This window comes from Mesocricetus auratus, unplaced genomic scaffold, assembly GCF_017639785.1.
Source record: "Mesocricetus auratus isolate SY011 unplaced genomic scaffold, BCM_Maur_2.0 Super-Scaffold_100030, whole genome shotgun sequence".
Taxonomy (NCBI): Eukaryota; Metazoa; Chordata; class Mammalia; order Rodentia; family Cricetidae; genus Mesocricetus; species Mesocricetus auratus.
In genome coordinates, this window is record NW_024429211.1 from 196377 (window position 1) to 215464 (window position 19088).

The following is a 19088-nucleotide window of genomic DNA, read 5'->3' on the forward strand; positions in this document are numbered from 1 at the left end:
GATATTCTACCTACACTAAGAGACCATGGGTGCCAGCCCAGATTACTATACCCGGCAAAGCTCTCAATCACTATAGACGGAGAAAACAAGATATTCCATGACAAAACTAGATTCAAGCAATATGTGTCCACTAACCCAGCCCTACAGAAAATTTTGGAAGGAAAACTCCAACCCAAGGAAGCTAACTACAACCAGAAAAACATAAGCAGTAGAGAATCCCTCTCTACCAACAGCCAAAAGAACAAAGGGGTGAAATTCCACCCATAATTCCACCAACAACAACCATCGCAAATCGAAGAAGGATGAGCAATCAATGGTCATTAATATCCCTCAATATTAATGGCCTTAACTCACCCATAAAGACACAGACTAGCAGAATGGATTCAAAGACAGAACCCTTCCATCTGCTGCGTACAAGAAACACACCTCACCCTCAAAGACAGACATTACCTGAGAGTTAAAGGTTGGGAAAAAAATTTTCAATCAAATGGACCCAAGAAACAAGCAGGGGTAGCAATCCTAATATCTAACAAACTAGACTTTAAAATAAAATCAATCAAAAGAAATAAAGGAGGTCATTACATACTCATCACAGGTGAAACCCACCAAGATGAAGTGTCTATCCTGAACATCTATGCCCCCAATACAAAGGCATCCACATTCGTTAAAGAAACATTATTAGAACTTAAATCTCATCTAAAGCCCCACACAGTTATACTGGGAGATTTCAACACACCACTCTCACCACTAGACAAGAATACCAGACAGAAACTCAACAAAGAAGCAAAGGGTCTAATAGAAGTAATGACCCAACTGGGATTAACAGATATCTATAGAACATTTCATCCACATAAAAAAGAATATACCTTCTTCTCACCACCACATGGAACCTTCTCAAAAATCGACCACATACTTGGCAACATATCAAACCTCAGCAGCTACAAAAAAATTGGAATAACTCCATGCATCTTATCAGACCACCATGCCTTAAAATTAGAATTCAACAACAACACAAATTGCAGAAAACCTACAAACTCATGGAAATTGAATAATGCTCAACTGCACCATCCCTGGGTCAAAGAGGAAATAAAAAAAGAAATTAAAGACTTCCTCGAATTCAATGAGAATGAAGACACAACATACCCAAACCTATGGGACACCTTGAAAGCAGTGCTACGGGGGAAGTTCATAGCACTAAGTGCTCACATGAAGAAACAGGAAAACAGTTATACCAGAGAATTAACATCACAGCTAAAAGCTCTAGAACACAAAGAAGCAAACTCCCCAGGAGGAGTAGACGCCAGGAAATAATCAAATTGAGGGCTGAAATCAACAAAGTAGAAACCAGGAAAACAATACAAAGAATCAATGCAACGAAGAGTTGGTTCTTTGAGAAAATCAACAAGATAGACAAACCTTTGTCCAAACTTACCAAACAGCAGAGAGTGAACACGCAAATTAACAAAATCAGAAATGAAAAGGGGGACATAACAACAGACTCTGAGGAAATCCAGAGAATCATTAGGTCATACTTTGAAAACCTGTACTCCACAAAATTCGAAAATTTAAAGGAAATGAATGACTTCCTGGACAGCTATCATTTGCCAAAACTAAATCAAGAACAGATAAGCAATTTAAATAGACCTATAACCCCTATGGAAATAGAAGCTGTCATCAAAAGTCTCTCAACCAAAAAAAGTCCAGGTCCAGATGGCCTCAGTGCAGAATTCTACCACAAATTCAAAGAACAGCTTATACCAATTCTTCTCAAAGTGTTCCACACAATAGAAGCAGAAGGGTCTTTGCCAAACTCTTTCTATGAGGCTTCAATAACCTTGATCCCCAAGCCACACAAAGATACAACCAAGAAAGAGAACTTCAGACCAATATCCCTCATGAACATTGATGCAAAAATACTCAATAAAATACTGGCAAATCAGATCCAAGAACACATCAAAACAATCATTCACCACGATCAAGTAGGTTTCATCCCAGGGATGCAGGGATGGTTCAACATACGAAAATCCATCAACGTAATCCACCATATAAACAAACTGAAAAACAAAAATCACATGATCATCTCACTAGATGCTGAAAAAGCCTTTGACAAAATCCAACACCCCTTCATGATAAAGGTCTTGGAGAGATCTGGGATAACAGGGACGTACTTAAACATAATAAAAGCCATATACAGTAAACCAACAGCCAACATCAAACGAAATGGACAGAAACTCAACGCAATTCCTCTAAAATCAGGAACAAAACAAGGCTGTCCACTCTCTCCATACCTTTTCAACATGGTACTTGAAGTTCTAGCTATTGCCATACGACAACAAAGGGGGATCAAGGGGATACAAATTGGGAAGGAAGAGGTCAAACTTTCACTGTTTGCAGACGATATGATAGTTTACATCAATGACCCAAAGAACTCTACCAGGGAACTCTTACAGCTGATTAACACCTTCAGCAAAGTGGCAGGCTACAAGATCAACTCAAGAAAGTCAGTAGCCCTATTATATACAGATGAGAAAAGGGCTGAAAGAGAAATCAGAGAAACATCACCCTTTACAGTTGCCACAAACAACATAAAATACCTTGGGGTAACGCTAACCAAACAAGTGAAAGACCTGTATCGTAAGAACTTTGAATCTTTAAAGAAAGAAATTAAAGAAGCCCTCAGAAAATGGAAAGATCTCCCATGCTCTTGGATAGGTAGGATCAATGTAATAAAAATGGCAATCCTGCCAAAAGCAATCTACAGATTCAAAGCTATCCCCATTAAAATCCCAGCACAATTCTTCACAGACCTTGAAAGAACAATAATCAATTGTGTATGGAAAAGCAAAAGACCCAGGATAGCCAAAACAACCCTGGTCAACAAGGCAACGTCCGGAGGCATCACCATCCCTGACCTCAAGCTCTATTATAGAGCTATAGTCCTGAAAACAGCTTGGTATTGGCACAAAAATAGACAGGTAGACCAATGGAATCGAATTGAAAATCCGGGTATTAAGCCACACACGTACGAACATCTGATCTTTGACAAAGAAGCTAAAAATATACAATGGAATAAAGAAAGCATCTTCAACAAATGGTGCTGCCATAATTGGAGACTGGCATGTAGAAGAATGCGGATCGATCCATGTTTATCGCCATGCACAAAACTTAAGTCCAAATGGATCAAAGACCTCAACATAAATCCAGCCACACTGGACCTCATAGAAGAGAAAGTGTGTGGTACCCTTGAACGAATTGGTACAGGAGACAGCTTCCTGAACATAACACCAGTAGCACAGACAGTGAGATCAACAATTAATAAATGGGACCTACTGAAACTGAGAAGCTTCTGTAAGGCAAAGGACACAGTCAGCAAGACAAAAAGGCAGCCCACAGAATGGGAAAAATATTCACTAATCCCACATCTGACAGAGGGTTGATCTCCAAAATTTACAAAGAACTCAAGAAGCAAGTCTCCAAAACAGCAAAGGACCCAATTAAAAAGTGGGCTGCAGAACTAAATAGAGAGTTTTCAATAGAGGAGTCTAAAATGGCTGAGAGGCACTTGAGAAAGTGCTCAACATCCTTAGCCATCCGGGAAATGCAAATCAAAACAACTCTGAGATACCATCTCACTCCTGTCAGAATGGCTAAAATCAAAAACACCAATGACAATTTATGCTGGAGAGGATGTGGTGAAAGGGGAACACTCCTCCATTGCTGGTGGGAGTGCCAACTGGTTCAGCCACTTTGGAAATCAGTATGGAGATTCCTCAGAAAAATGGGAATAAACCTACCACAAGACCCAGCAACTCCACTCTTAGGCATATATCCAAAAGATGCCCATTGATACAACAAAGATGTCTGTTCCACTATGTTCATAGCAGCTTTATTTGTAATTGCCAGAACTTGGAAGCAACCTAGATGTCCCTCACCCGAAGATTGGATAGAGAAAATGTGGTACATCTACACAATGGAGTACTATTCAGCAGAAAAAAATAATGGAATAATGAGATTCGCAGGCAAATGGATGACACTAGAAGAAACCATCCTGAGTGAGGTAACCCAGTCACAAAAAGAGAAACATGGCATGTACTCTCTCATATATGGATTTTAGACATAGATCTGGGGAGTGCCAGCCTACAATCCTATGGCCAGAGAGTCTGGGAAACAGAAACTACATTTAGTGGCTGGTTAAGTACTGAGCTGAACTCAAGAAAGCCAGTATCAGAGAGGGAGGACTGATGATCAAAGGGATTAAGACTGGGCTGGTTTAACCCCCAGAAACAGCTGACCTGACAAAGGTTAACTCTTGAATCCCAGGCATCAGCCTGGGAATCCAGCATGGGACTGATCAAGACCCCCTGAATCTGGGTGTCAGTGAGGAGGCCTAGGTAATCTATTGAGCCTTGGGCAGCAGATCAGTACCCATACCAAGTATACACACGGACTTTGGACTCCCATAGAACAATGTGAGGTGCACTCTCAACCTGAACTCTTGGGAAAGGGTCTAGGCCCTGCCCTATATGAAATGACAGACTATGGACACCCCCATGGAGGGCCTCACCCTCCCTGGGGGAAGGAGGGGATAACGGGGGGGGGGGGGAATGGGGGGGGACGGGAGGAGGGGAAGGAAAAGGAGAGGGACCTGGAACTGACTTGTGAAGCAACCTTGTTTCTTATCTAAATTAAAAAAAAAGAATAAAAAAATCATTATTGATTAAAAAAAATAAAAAGTGGGGTACAGAACAAAAAAAAAAAAGAAAGAAGGCAACCCAGTTACTAAAGGACAAGTAAAAAGACAGTCCTCACAGATTTAATTAAAAAGGAGAGTAAGAGCATACATAGTGAACCTTAAGTAGAAGCCAACCAAGGCCAACTGGAAAAGAAATGGGAGACACCACGAGGGAGATACCAGAGAGCGATGTTGTACTCATACTATGCTGATGGGGATGGGAAGATTTCCAGCATGGTTGGATGTCAGTGTGGAGGGTCCCCCAAAAGTCAAACCCTGGTATAACAAAGAACTCAATTTATTAAAGAGGTGCTTGCCCATCGGTGTTGATTGTCCCATGGCTTTGCCATAAGAATGGGTGATGTGAATAGAACGTGAAGTCTTTTCACCCTTAGTGAAAACGAAGTTATGTTGTTTGCAGTGTGTAGATTCAACGCAGGCTCCGTGGGAAGCATACGAGCGAACACTGCTTTTCTTGCAGAGTCCCCAGTATGAATTCAGAACACTTCACAGTGACTTTCGGGGAGGTGGGGGATGGGGTCTCTGAATTCCAGATCCTGGAGATCCGGTGCCCTCTTCTGGCCTCTGTGGGAACTCCACACATGTGGTGCACAGCAATCCAGGTGGCCTTGTCTATGATGAATAGCACTGTTTTCCAGAGGCTTGGCCAGGACTTAATATTGCATAGCTACAACATGGAGCATTTCCCATATCCTTTCACCCTGTGAAGGAAAGCATGCAGTTTGTCTTGAGAGGTGCACTTGCCAGAATTCTGTCGCTCCCGTTGTGCCCACCTCTTCATGGCCTCCCTCTCCGGGTCTCTGCTCTGCTCTGATGGGCTGTGAGATGCCTGGCCCTGGAATGTCGACTTCCCTCCATGGAATTGGCTGGCGGCTGAAGTCTTGCAGCAGATGTTGAGTTTGAGGTTTGGGAGGTGACGGAGCCTTGTTCTTGGCAGCAGACACAAGCTCCCTGTGGGGGTGAAGTATGAGATGATCCTCTGTAGGGGGCAGGTCCAGAGAGGCAGCAGGCTGGCTGAGATGGTTATGTTAGGTTGTGTAGCACTGCTGGCAGTCGGCACAGCTGTCTTGTCAGGGGCTGTCAAAGATGTGCTGCCAGGAGATGGTTACGATGGCTTCAGTGTGGTAGATGGAGCCGAGTGGGAAGTTGGCCTCACGCCGTAAGCTGCAGTGGGCCTGCGCAAAGACAGAGAGAGAAGCTTTCTGGAAATAGGTCTGGCTTGAGGCTTGTCCAGGTCTGGGAAAGGCAGCGGTGCTTGCTTGACCTTCCCAAGCAGGCGCAAACTCACACAGTGACGGAAAAGGTTACTCCTTGGGAGCACTGCTCTCTGGTCTCTGAGCACTGCCCGGGGTTTTAGCAGACCCTGGGCCATCACATGGTGCATCCAGCAGCGATGTGGTGGCTGGGCCTGTCCTGGGATCTGGGAGAAGGAGATGCCCGTTGTCTTGTCAATCTTGTTTCCCAGTGGGTAAAAGACCTGTGCATGCCGAGGTGAGTTCAAGGCTTTTTTTTTTATTGGTTACAAACCTCATTATTTAATGAGATTCTGCAGAAGTTGGAAAAGTAAGCTAAACCACAGAAATGATCTCACAAATTATGTGTCTCAGAGATGAATGACATGAGCAATACCTGGAGTCACACTTATTCTGGCATGTGGCACCTTTGTTGTTGCAGGTGACCTTGTTAGACTTGTCCCCTCTAGACAGAACCCTCATTGAGGGGACATCATGACAGTGGCTTTTCTTTTTTTTATTTTATTTTCCAGTTTAAATTTAGATAAGAAACGAGGTTGCTTCACAAGTCAGTTCCAGGTCCCTCTCCCATTCCCTCCCCTCCTCCTGTGCCCTCCCCCTAGCTCCCCCCCCCGTTACCCCCTCATTCTCCCAGGGAGGGTGAGGCCCTCCATGGGGGTGTCCATAGTCTCTCATTTCATATAGGGCAGGGCCTAGACCCTTCCCCAAGAGTTCAGGGTGAGAGTGCACCTCACATTGTTCTATGGGAGTCCAAAGTCCGTGTGTATACTTGGTATGGGTACTGATCTGCTGCCCAAGGCTCAATAGATTCCCTAGGCCTCCTCACTGACACCCAAATTCAGGGGGTATTGATCAGTCCCATGCTGGATTCCCAGGCTGATGCCTGGGATTCAAGAGTTAACCTTTGTCAGGTCAGCTGTTTCTGGGGGTTAGGCTTTTTAAAGTTGTTCTTGCTGAAGTTCGGTTGGATTCCTCTTCCTCTTGGTCTTGGGGATGCTGAGCTTGTCTTCTTCCTTGACTCTGGGACAAGATGGCTTTAGCTTCCAGGGTTTTGTTGTTGTTGTTTTGTTTTGTTTTGTTTTGTTTGATTTTTCGAGACAGGGTTTCTCTGTGGCTTTGGAGGCTGTCCTGGAACTAGCTTTTGTATACCAGGCTGGCCTCGAACTTACAGAGATCCACCTGCCTCTGCCTCCCACGTGCTGGGATTAAAGGTGTGTGCCACCACCGCCCGGCTTCCAGGTTTTCTTGGTTTTGTTTTCTCTGGTCCTCTTGGTCTTGTCTTGCCCCCTGTGCCCTAGATATCCTGGGCCTGCCGGACACAGATTTTTGAGCTTTGCCCTCCAAGTGATTTTCCATGTTGTCAATAGCCCCTCCACTGGCCCCAGCAATGCCCCCAGCTTCTTCATCCACCAGGTCCTGGCCTGAGTTGCTCCATGAGACAGATCAGAGAGTTTCTGGTCTTTCCTGTTCACTTCTTCATATAATATCATGCTGCTGTAGCTTCCCTGAACCTGATTCCTCTGATGGCTCTGGAGTCTTTGGATTGTGTGGCTGTGGAATCTTCCAGTTGGTCTAGGTCTAGAGGGGGGGTGTAAGAGTTGGGGAAGGGAAATATCTAAAAAAAAGTGCAGTCATGTCTCCAAAGTCAAGGCTGCACACCATGACACCCTGTAGAGCACCTGGCTCTTCCAAACCAAGGCTAGTGCTTCCCAAGTTGGAAATACCACAGTGCAGCTTCTGCCTTAGGCTCCCACCATCAGCGAAATTCAGGGGCTCCTCCGTGTCAGAGTGTGCTAAAGAAAAGAGTGGTGGATCTTGGTTTGTTTTGTACCCTCAGAGGCATTGATTGCTTGCTCAGGAGTTGTCTTATCTATATTGTTATTCTCTGCTCCAGGCTTGGAGCCAGAGGCAGTGTTAGGAATTCGGAAGTACTGTTGATGGGGGCAGTTAGTCACCTTCGACAGATGGTGTCTTTATCTGTGCATTCTGGGCGCAGGCATTGCAGAAGTCTGGACTCTGCAGCAGACAGAATATCTGTCCCGCACGTGTCTATCCCAGGGATGTCCCATTTCCACCACTTGAAGACTGGTGTCTGGCTTGCCTTGAGTAGATGTGGGATAGTAGATGGCAGAGATTTCGACAGCCATTGGCTGAAACTCCTTTAACACCACCACCATCTCCAGCTGCGGGACAGAGGTCTGACTCGCAGAGTAGGACACAGAGATATAGGCCTGCAGGCCCTTCCAGATTTACCCAGCCATCAGGGGTCCCAGTCGGTTGTGGTCACAACAGTAGACCTGGCTGCCCTCCTGGTGGGAAGGTGCCAGGCTTTATCCTTGATTTGGTACCTGTAGTAGTGCTGCCTGCATGAGGCTGTCAGACACTGTTGCACAGGAAGGGACAAAGGCATGGAGATCTAAAATATTATCACACTGGGCTGTCATAAACAGGGAAGCCAAGTGTAGTATTCTGCCCAATGAGAGTTACACTGAAGTCCGGAAATGCAGCTTCCCTTCAGGCAGTGTTTCCTGGGAGATCCCCCTGGGGAGCACCTGGATAGGAGAGTGCCCAGGTAGAGACCTGATTCTGGTCATTCAGTACAGTCAGTGTGGCCGTGCCAGCTCGTTGTTAAAGTGGGCACTGTCATTGAGCTGCTGACAAGTGCTGGCGTCTGATGGCAGGAGCCATGCGGAACTCACTTCAGGGCTGGAGACCCTAGAGAAGTTGCACACACTTCCTGCTGAGGGGGTTCAGTGTAACTGGATTTATGTTGATGTCTTTAATCCATTTGGACTTAAGTTTTGTGCATGGCGATAGACATGGATCTATCTGCAGTCTGCTACATGCCAGCATCATGTTATGCCAGCACCATTTGTTGAAAATGCCTTCCCCCCCCGCCAAATGGCCTGATTTTAATCCCTGTTCACTTGTGTCTTAAGACTTGACAACACAGACCCCAGAGTATAGTGACTTTGTTATCTCCCTGAGGTCGATGGAAAGCACTTGAGAGTAAACTATCTGCCAAATGCACATAACTAGTTTGAACCAAAGCTAAATGTGATATTCAACCAGAGATATCTATATCAACATCAATGGTATCCCCATTCAACAAAGACTTTAAAATATATTAAAAATAGTGTAGAAGTGATCAAAAGAAACATTTTAAAGTTTCCTTACCTGAAATTGCCAGGGGGAGAGTATCAATGATCCACAGTACAATGGAGCAAGATAAATGGTCATCCTTGTCTGACCAGCAGACCTCTGTGGCAAGTGTGTCCAGTATGAGACATCACTCACTGGTCACAGGTGACCTATTATGATCCAAATTTGTTTACAGGCATCACCATGGGAACACCAATATTCTACTAGGTGCTGGTAGGGTTAGAGGTAGCATGATGTCATAAATCAGGCACCATCCAATGGGAAGGCACCATTCCAAGGTAAAAGATGGCATTGGTTGGAGAAGATGCCAAGAGACCAACAATAGCCATGGAGGCTGAGGTGTGGGCTGGTGAACAGAGGAAATTGTGGCATGGAAATCCCACTTCCCACAACGTTTAGCCTGGGCTATCTATCATGGCAGTGCTCCTCATAAGGTTCACTGATGAAGCTGGGTGTAACTGCATATGATGTGTCCCATCAACATACACTGTATGCATAGTCTCTGGCTGAGGGAACTCAAGTGAAAATCCGTTTCAGTTGGTCTGAGTTATGAGCTGTCGGCGTGTGTCCATGACCCAAGAAAGAGACCCAAGGGCTCCTTGCTGACTGTGTTGAAGGATGTGCTCAGTTCATTGAGTGCACCTGGCATATTGGACTCCAAGACTCCTTGGCTTCCTTCTAGAAGTCGTCCTTTCTCTTTTCTGGCACAGACTGGACTCATTTTTCTTCTCTGCTTTTCATCCCTTCTTTGTTGGGTCTCATTCTGGGACCATCTACACTCTGCATTATTTACTCCTGGGTGGTATCATTGTGAGCTTTCAGAAGCAGTGGTCTTAAGTCATCATGAAGAAGCTTGTAATTGGATGCTTCTTGTGGAAACACACAGCTGAGGGGCTGACGGTAAGTCTGGCTGCACATGTTCCCTCTTTCAAATTTTCATTGCTCTTCTCCTGCACAGACATAATAGCTACCTTTGGATAGTTTCTCTCCTCATCCTTTGTTTTCCTGAGACAGTCCTCTTTTTAGGCAGTGTTCTGAAAGTCACTGTGGATCTCACTCAGGCTTCAGATATGTGGACATTTTTTCTTTCCTCCCTTTTTATTTGTTTTTATTTTAAAATATACATACATACCAATCCCGGTTCCCACTTCCTCCCCTCCTCCTGCTCCCTACCTTTGCCCCACCCCACCACCCCTCTAATCCTCAGAGAGGGTAAGGGGAGTCAATAAAGTTTGACATATCACATCGAGGCATGACAAGGGCCCTCCCCCCTACATCTAGATTGAGCAAGGTGTTCCTCCAACACAAATGGACAAGAGATAAATCCTGGTCCCACTGCCAGTGGCCCCACAGACTTCCCAATCCACACAACCGTCATCCACATTCAGAGAACCTAGTTTGGTCCTATGCAAGTTCCCCCGCTGTCAGTCCAGAATCAGTGATCTCCCATTAGCTAAGGTCAGCAGTGTCTGTGTGTATCCCCCAAAATGGTCTTGCTCCCTTCGCCCATATTATCACTCATCCCTCTCTTTAACTGGGCTCTGGAAGATCAGTCCAGAGCTTAGCTGAGAATCTGCATCTTCAGGATGAAGACTCTGTGATGATAATTAAGGTAGTCATCAGTCTGATTACAGAGGAAGGCCAGTTCAGGCACTCTTTATACTAATGCTTAGGGTTGTTGCTGGGGTGATCCTCATGGACTCCTGGGAATTTCCTTAGTGTCAGGTTTCACAATAACCCCATAAATATGCCCTTAATCAAGATATCCCTTGCCTTGCTCTTCCTGTCTGTCCATCCACCACCTCAACCATCCTGTTCCCCCATATTCTCCTCCCCACTATCCTCCTGCCTACTCAGACTCTCTTCTCCTCCCTTCAAGCTCCTAGTTTCCTCAGGAGAACTTGTCTATTTTCCCTTCACAGGGGAAGTCACGTATGTCCCTCTTAGGGTTCTCCTTGTTACCTAGACTCTCTGGGGTGGTGGACTGTAGGCTGGTTACCCTTTGCTTTATTACTAATATCTACTTACAAATGAATACACACCATGTTTGTCTTTCTGTGTCTGGGTTACCTTACTCAGGATGCTTTTTCCATCCCTTTGCATGCAAATTTCAAGACATCATTGTTTTTTACCTCTGAGTAGTATTCCACTGTATATATCTACCTAATTTTCTTAATCTATTCTTTGGTTGAGGGGCATCTAGGGTGCTTCCAGGTTCTGTCTATTACAAATGATGCTGTTAAGAACATAGTTCAATAAATGTCCTTGTTGTATGAATGTGTATCCTTTTCATATATGTCCAACAGTGGAATTGCTGGGTCTTGAGGTAGATCAATTCCCGGTTTTCTGAGAAACCTCCGTCCTGATCTCCAAAGTGGCTCTACACGTTTGCACTCACAACAGCACTGAAGAATTGTTCACCTTACTCCACACCCTCTCTAGCGTAAGCTATCATCTGCATTTTTTTAATCTTAGCCATTCTGACAGATATGAGATGATATGTCAGAGATGTTTTGATTTGCATTTCTCTAATGACTAAGGATGTTGAGCAATTGCTTAAGTGTCTTTCAGCTATTTGAGATTCTTATGTTGTGAATTCTCTGTTTAAATCTGTACCCTATTTTTAACTGGATTATTAGGTATTTTGATGTCTACTTTCTTGAGTTCTTTACATATTTTGGACAACAGTCCTCTGTCCATTGTGGCTACATCAAGAACTTTGGCCATTCTGTAGGCTGCTGTTTTGTCTTGTTGACTGTTTGCCTTACAGAAGCTTCTCTGTTGCTCTCAGTGTCTGTGCTACTGGCGTTATATTCAGGAAGTGTTTTCCTGTGCCAATATGTCCAAGGGTACTTCCCACTTTCTCTTCTAAGAGGTTCAATGTGGTTAGATTTATGTTAAGGACTTTTTTCCATTTGAACTTAAGTTTTGTGCATGGGGATGAATACAGATCTATTTGCTTTCTTGTACATGTTGATATCCAGTTATGCCAGCACCGTTTATTGAAGATGCTTTCTTTTTTCTCACTGTATATTTTTGGTCTTTGTCAATAATCAGGTGTTCATGTGTGTGTAGATTAGCATCAGGGACTTCAGTTCGATTCCATTGGTCAACCTACCTGATTTTATGACAGTGTCAAGATATTTCCATTATCGTAGCTGTTTAGTATAACTTGAAGTCAGGGATGGTGATCCCTCTGGAAGTCCCTTTGTTGCGCAAGATTGTTTTGGTTACTCTGGCTTATTTGATGTTTTTTAATGTGAAATTGAGTATTGTTCTTTGAAGGTCTATAAAGAATTGTGCTGTGATTTTCATGGGGATTTCATTGTATCTGTAGGTTGATTTTGGTAAGATTGCCAATATTTGTATCCAAAAGCATGGGGAATCTTTCTTTTTTATGACATCTTCTTTAATTTCTTTCTTTGAAGATTAACGTTCTTGTCTAACATGTCTTTCATTTGTTTGGTTAAAGTTACTCCAAGGTATTTTATGTTACATGTGGCTATAGTGAAGGGTGATACTTCTCTGACTTCTTTCTGGGTTCTTTTAGCATTTGCACAAAGGAGGGCTACCGATGATTTTTTTTAGTTGATCTTCTATCCTGCGACATTACTGAAGGTGTACATCAGCTTTAGGAGTGCCCTGCTAGAATTTTTCGGGTCACTTATGTAAACTATCATATGCCTATTATTCTTAGGTTTGGTCTTTTTAAAGTGTCTCGTCTTTCTTGGATATTTTGTGTTAGGAATTTTTTGACCTTAAGGTTTTCTTTGGTCAATTAATCTATTTCCTCTAATATATCTTCAACACCTGAGATTTCCTCCTCTTGTATTCTGTTGGTTATGCTTGTATCTGTAGTTCCTGATCATTCACCCAGATTTTCTGTTTCCATCATTCCCTCAGTTTGTGTTTTCTTTATTGTCTCTATTTCAGTTTTCAAGTCTTGAACTCTTTGAATTGTTTCCTTCATCTGTTTGATTGTTTTTTCTTGGCTTTCTTTGCTTTAAGAGATTTGTTTGTTTGTTGTAATTTTTTTGGTTTGTCTTTCCCTCCATTTCTTGAAATTTTGTTTGTTTTCTTTTATTTCTTTAAGGGATTTTCTCATTTCCTCATGGAGGGTTTCTATCATCTTCATAAAGTTGTTTTTAAGGTCATTCTCTTCTGCTTCATCTGTGTTGGGATGTTCAGGTCTAGCTGGTGTAGAATCCCTAGACTCTGGTGGTGTGTCCTTATACTGTAGTCTCCCCATCTCTTCTTCCCGTGGGTGCATGTGGGGCCTCTCCCTCTCCTTGTGAATGCCAGTCCAAGACTCCAATGGGGGCAGACTCTGGATGGTTTGATTTGCCCCCAGATCTCTCTGGGGGATTCCATTATGGATAGGTATTCATTAAATCCAGTTTTTCATGGAATAGCTTTTCTTCATCTATAGTGATCAAAAGCTTTTCTGGGTACAGTAGTCTGAGCTGGAATTCATGGTCTGTTAATGTCTACACAATGCTCATCCAGGACCTTCTGACTTTCATCGTTTCCATGGAGAAATCGGGTATAATTCTAATAGGTCTGTCTGTAAATGTTACTTGGCTTCTTTCCTTTGCAGCTCTTAATATTATTCATTCATTCTGTGTTTTTATTGTTTTGATTATTGTGTGGAGGGAGGATTTTTCTTTTGGTCCAGTCTACTTGGTGTTCTATAAGCTTCTTTTTTCATAGGCATTTCCTTCTTTAGATGGGGAAAGTTTTCTTCTCCGATTTTGTTGAGTATATTTTTGTGACTTTGAGTTGGTCCTCTCCTTCTCCTCTCCTTCTTCTTGTCAGGGCCATGTTTCTGGTGACTACTGCTCCAGGTGCCAGTAAGTCCGAGGTTCTGGTGGTTGCTGATGCAGTAGGGTATCTCATGTGGAGGGTGGGCGTGGATGCTGGCTGGGATGCAAGAGCTCTTTCCCAGAGGGTCTCTCTCTCTGTCTCTCTGTCTCTCTGTCTCTCTGTCTCTCTGTCTCTCTCTCTCTCTCTCTCTCTCTCTCTCTCTCTGATGCTGCCTCCCTGCTGCTGGCTACCCCCAACACCTAGGTTTTTTTAAATTATTATTAGATTATGAACATGAGCTACCACACTGAGCTTTAAGTTTAGTTTAAGTTTTGTGAAATACACAGCTATAACTCTAAGTTCCAATGATGATTAAAGTCTTTGAGATAGCATTAGTCGGTAAATTGTAGTAAATAATTTTTGTTTATAAGCTATGATATAAAGTAAAATAACAACCACTGTGTTTTTGCTGTATGAATATTATTATTATTATTATTTGGTTTTTCGAGACAGGGTTTCTCTGTAGCTTTGGAGGCTGTCCTGGAACTCACTTTGTAGACCAGGCTGGCCTCGAACTCACAGAGATCTGCCTGCCTCTGCCTCCTGAGTGCTGGGATTAAAGGCGGGTGCCACCAACGCCAGCATGAATATTATTTTAAAATATAAATTTCATTTTCCACTCATGGACTTTTATTAACAAAAGCACATTGTACATGCTAATAGGATTCAGTGTGATTTTTTGCCTATGGAAACAGTATGTATGGTTCCTGTGCAAGTGACTTTCCTCTTCTGGCTTCTCTTCCCACCTCCAGGTGATTTGATCACTATTCTACCTTCAGATGGAATTGTTGTCACAAAATTTTTACAAATAAATTACACATTAACAACTGAGTTAAATTACTGAATTTTAATTTAATGATATATGTATATATACATTAAATACATTTACTACATGTTCATATATACATTAAAATGCACAAGTCATATATATATATATACATATATTTACCTTTTATTTTCTCTCCTGCTTCTAGAGGATTTTCTTTCCTGCTTTCACACCAGCCATCTGACTATACATTTTATTTCTGCTTCTAATTTAAGAAGAACTGAGAAAAGAATAGATTTGGACTTCTATTTTATCACAGTCTCTCTTAAAATACTACCATTTCATACCTGACCGTTTATACATTCTTTTTAGGTTTCAAGTCAATATATTTGTGATTTTATTCCCTAATAAAGGTTTTTTTCTCTTTTGGGCTCACAGAGAATCTACACTAAGTAATCCGCTCTCCCATAATGTTTTTATACTTCTGATTTAAAGTCTTTGTTAGAAGTCCATATACTGTGTTATGCTTATATTCATCTCCTTTCTCAACTCTTCCAATGTCCAATCCCTTTCCTAGGCCCCACCCACATTTTTATGTATTCTTTGGTCTTTTGTTTGTTTGTTTGTTTGCTTTTGCATCGTTAGGACCCAGTTTGCGATGCTCATATATTCAAATTGTGTTGAGGCCACGGAGGAAAACATAGCATTTACTAGGAACTGGAACCCGTCTCACAAAACAAAGTTTCCTTTTATAATGTTCACATTTCTTGTCTCTTGCAAAACTTTTAGGTAGCTGTTGTAAAGAATCAGAGATAGGTGAACAACTGTGCGTTTTCTGGGGCCTGACACGTGAGAGCATGCACTGATACATATAACCACTAGAGGGCACACGTGTACTTAATCTGTTAGCAAAGGAAATAAAAACTTGAGAAATCTGATACTGAAGAGATGGCTCGGCAGTTAAGAACACTGACTTCTCTTCCAAAGGTCCTGAGTTCAATTCCCAGCAACCATACAGTGGCTCACAACCATCCATAATGAGATCTGGTACCTTCCTCTGGAACGCAGGTGTACCTGCAGGCAGAACACTGTACACATAAAAATAAATAAATAATAAAAAGTCTGATGCATTAGTACTACCATATAAAAGCACTGCTTGCATAAAGTCCAGTCAGTAGGAATTACACATGAAAGTGTTTTTGAAATATTGTACCTGAAGCATGTCTCGATTTAAAAGGACTGAAATCATTCTGAATACATCCTTACCCCAGCCCAAAATTGAGACAGAGAAATGACAAAATATATAAGAAAATCATTTCCGTATGGGACATTAACGACTCTGTTTCCAAATTACATACTGGCATAAGAACAAAAAAACCCACAAATCACAAATATGATTTGGTTAATAATGCTCACCTTCCCCCTTCATGAGGTGGTTTTGTTTGGTTAAGTCTTATGCATTCTGTCCAACTGCTATGACTTCAACATTGTGGGCATATCTACTGCTCTGTCTGGGAACCTCTCTTACCTTGGAGCCATCTGCAACCTCTGGCTCTTATACTCTTTCTTCCCAATGAACTCTGAGCCTTAGAAGAATGGATTGTGATACAGAAATCCCATCTAGGACCAAACGAACATTGTGTAGGCTCTCATTATCTGAATCTTTTCCAGTAATGGGTGTCTGTGTTAATCACCATCTACTCACAAATATCTTCTCAGATAAGAGTTGAGAGATGAGCTACTCAATAGATATAATGATAAGCCATTCAATTTGTGTTTTAATACACTGTCTGCTTAGCAGAATAATAGGCTATACAGCCAAGGGGTGGTGGCACACATACTCACAATGGATTTTCCATTCAGTGAGTGTACAGGTATCTTGGTGCTATACTAACTTGGATTCCTTCAAGCATATTCTTTTTTTTTTTTTGGTTTTTCAAGACAAGGTTTCTCTGTGTAGCAGCCTTAGCTCTCCTGGAACTAGCTCTGTAGACCAGACTGGCCTCAACTCACAAAGATCCACCTGCTTCTGACTCCTGAGTGCTGGGGTTAAAGGTAAGCACCAACACCACCCGGCTGTTTTAATTTTTTTAAACGTGTTCCTTGCTTTCCATATAATACTGTTTTTCACGTGTTTAAAACACTTTGATGGACATGAAACCACATTTTCTACAGGTTCTATAGAATGAAAACAGCCCTGTGACTGAGCCAATGTAAACATTCAATAAATATTTGTTGGGTAAAGAAATTGCATTATAGCAAACCCAGGATGCTACTTTATGCCATTCTTCTCTTAGGATCCCCTGATTCCCTACACAGTCCATAGGCTCCTTGAACCAACACAGGAATTCATTTTCATCTCTCATGCACTTAACAATTAGATTCATACGTTTATTATTTGACTGTCTGCCTCATCTACTGTAATGGCTAATGCTGTCAGTTTGACAGAATCTACAGTCACCTGGGAGATGGGTCTCTGGGCATGCCCGAGAGGGTTATCCTAATGACATTAATCAAGTGGGAAAGACCTCCACATTGTGACTGGCACCATTCCCTGGCTAGGACCCTGGACTATATAACTGGAAAAGGGGAATTGAGAATACATTCATCCTTCTGCTTCCTGAGTGTGGATGTGGTGTGACCAGCCATTGCAAGGCCCTGCAGCCTTGATTTCTCTGCCTGGATGGTATGTATCTTGAGCATTGAAATAATTCAAATAATTCAGGATTTTAAATGGACAACTATATCTTAGGAAATAAAAAAATAAATGTATATATACGCAAAAAAAGGCATGTGCCACCACCTGGCTGATCGTTAAACCTGACTTTGTCCTCTACTCTGCTAACATCTTGCCAGATCCACAGAGATGCCAGAGTTCCAGACAGCCAGGACTACAATGGAACAACCGGCTACTCCAGATGTGGCAACACCCCAGCTTTCTCAGGTTTCCCCAAAGATGGTTGATGCCCCCAGGTCAGCAGGAAGCAGTCTTAAGAACTCAATGTCCTTGATCCTGAACCTGCCACATCTAACACCCCCGTCTCTTTTTAATCATAAATAAAGATGGGAATGAAAGGTTCATGCCTTACACTGGCCTTCCATGCACTCAGGCAGCACTCTGGTCAGCCCAGAGTTCTGTGAGAACCACATAGGTGCAAAGGACCCCTTTAAAGGACTGACCCCTGCCTGCTTATGCTCTCTTTATTCTCGTCTTCCTCTCCATCTCATCTCCTCTCTTACTCTCATCTCCTTCCTCTCTCTCTCTCCTCTCTCTCTCTCTCAGCTCTGTACAGTTTGGTTACATCTCACCCCCTTTCCCTCCCTGTCTACCAATAAAATTCCACATGGGATCGTTAGAAAAAAATCAGACCACATGAGGTTATTACTGTAGCACTGTACGTGGACAGGGTTTCAACAAGAGTAGAAGATGAGACCTCAGCAAAATGTATCTGTAATGGGAGCAGTTTGCATTACTGTCGTTGGCACTCAGATACCAGAGACTAGAACACCACGCAAGAAATGAGTTAGGGTTCTCTGCCCTAAAGTAACGGAACATGAAGTTTACATATAAACTTTATTGGAATGTCTTACAGGCTGTTGCCAACTGATGCAGCAATTGCTGCCTACACACAGAAAGTTCAAAAATCAACGAGTTGCTCATTTGCCAAGGCTGGATGTCACAGCTGGTCTTCAGTATATGCAGGATTCCTGAAGAAGTGGGCACTAATACAAAGGAGGACTAGCTCTCACACAAGGAAAGGAGGATTAGCTCTCCTACAAGGAAAGGAGGATTATCTCTAACACAAGGATAGGAGGGCTAGCAAGGCAAGCAGGCAAAGAGCAAAAGCTTTCTTCTTCCATGTCCTTTTACAGACTTCCGGCAGAAGGTGCTGCTTTAGAAGTGGTCTACTTATTTCAAATTAAACAAAAAAATCTTTCACAAATGTGTCCTCCATTTTTGGATTTTAATTAATTCCAGATGTAGTCAAGTTAACATCCAAGAATTGTTATTCACAGTGTATTGCAAAATCAGAGTAATACTTCCACAGCAAAATCGAAATGCCCTTGACAGCAAAGCAAATGGCTTACTGCTACAAATTTGTAGTTGTTTGCATGAAAATAAAAGCACATAAAAAGAAAATATAACCTCTTTTTATTCTTTTTCTTTCTTTCTTTCTTTTTGGTTTTGTTTTTTTGAGACAGCATTTCTCTGTAGCTTTGGAGGCTGTTCTGGAACTCACTCTGCACACCAGGCTGGCCTAGAACTCACAGCAATCTGCCTGCCTCTGCC

At 42.6% G+C, this 19088-nt stretch overlaps 1 long non-coding RNA gene and 1 pseudogene across 1 annotated transcript; one reads left to right on the plus strand and one right to left on the minus strand.

Annotated features, from left to right (window-relative positions):
• Nucleotides 1-7876: 7876 nt before the first annotated feature.
• LOC101844527 lies at nt 7877-9296 on the minus strand (annotated as a pseudogene).
• Nucleotides 9297-9440: 144 nt separating this feature from the next.
• Nucleotides 9441-17862, plus strand: LOC121134775. The gene is made up of 3 exons (XR_005872002.1): nt 9441-10068; nt 17360-17483; nt 17654-17862. It is a non-coding gene; the product is annotated as an uncharacterized LOC121134775 (long non-coding RNA).
• The last annotated feature ends 1226 nt before the right edge of the window (nt 17863-19088 follow it).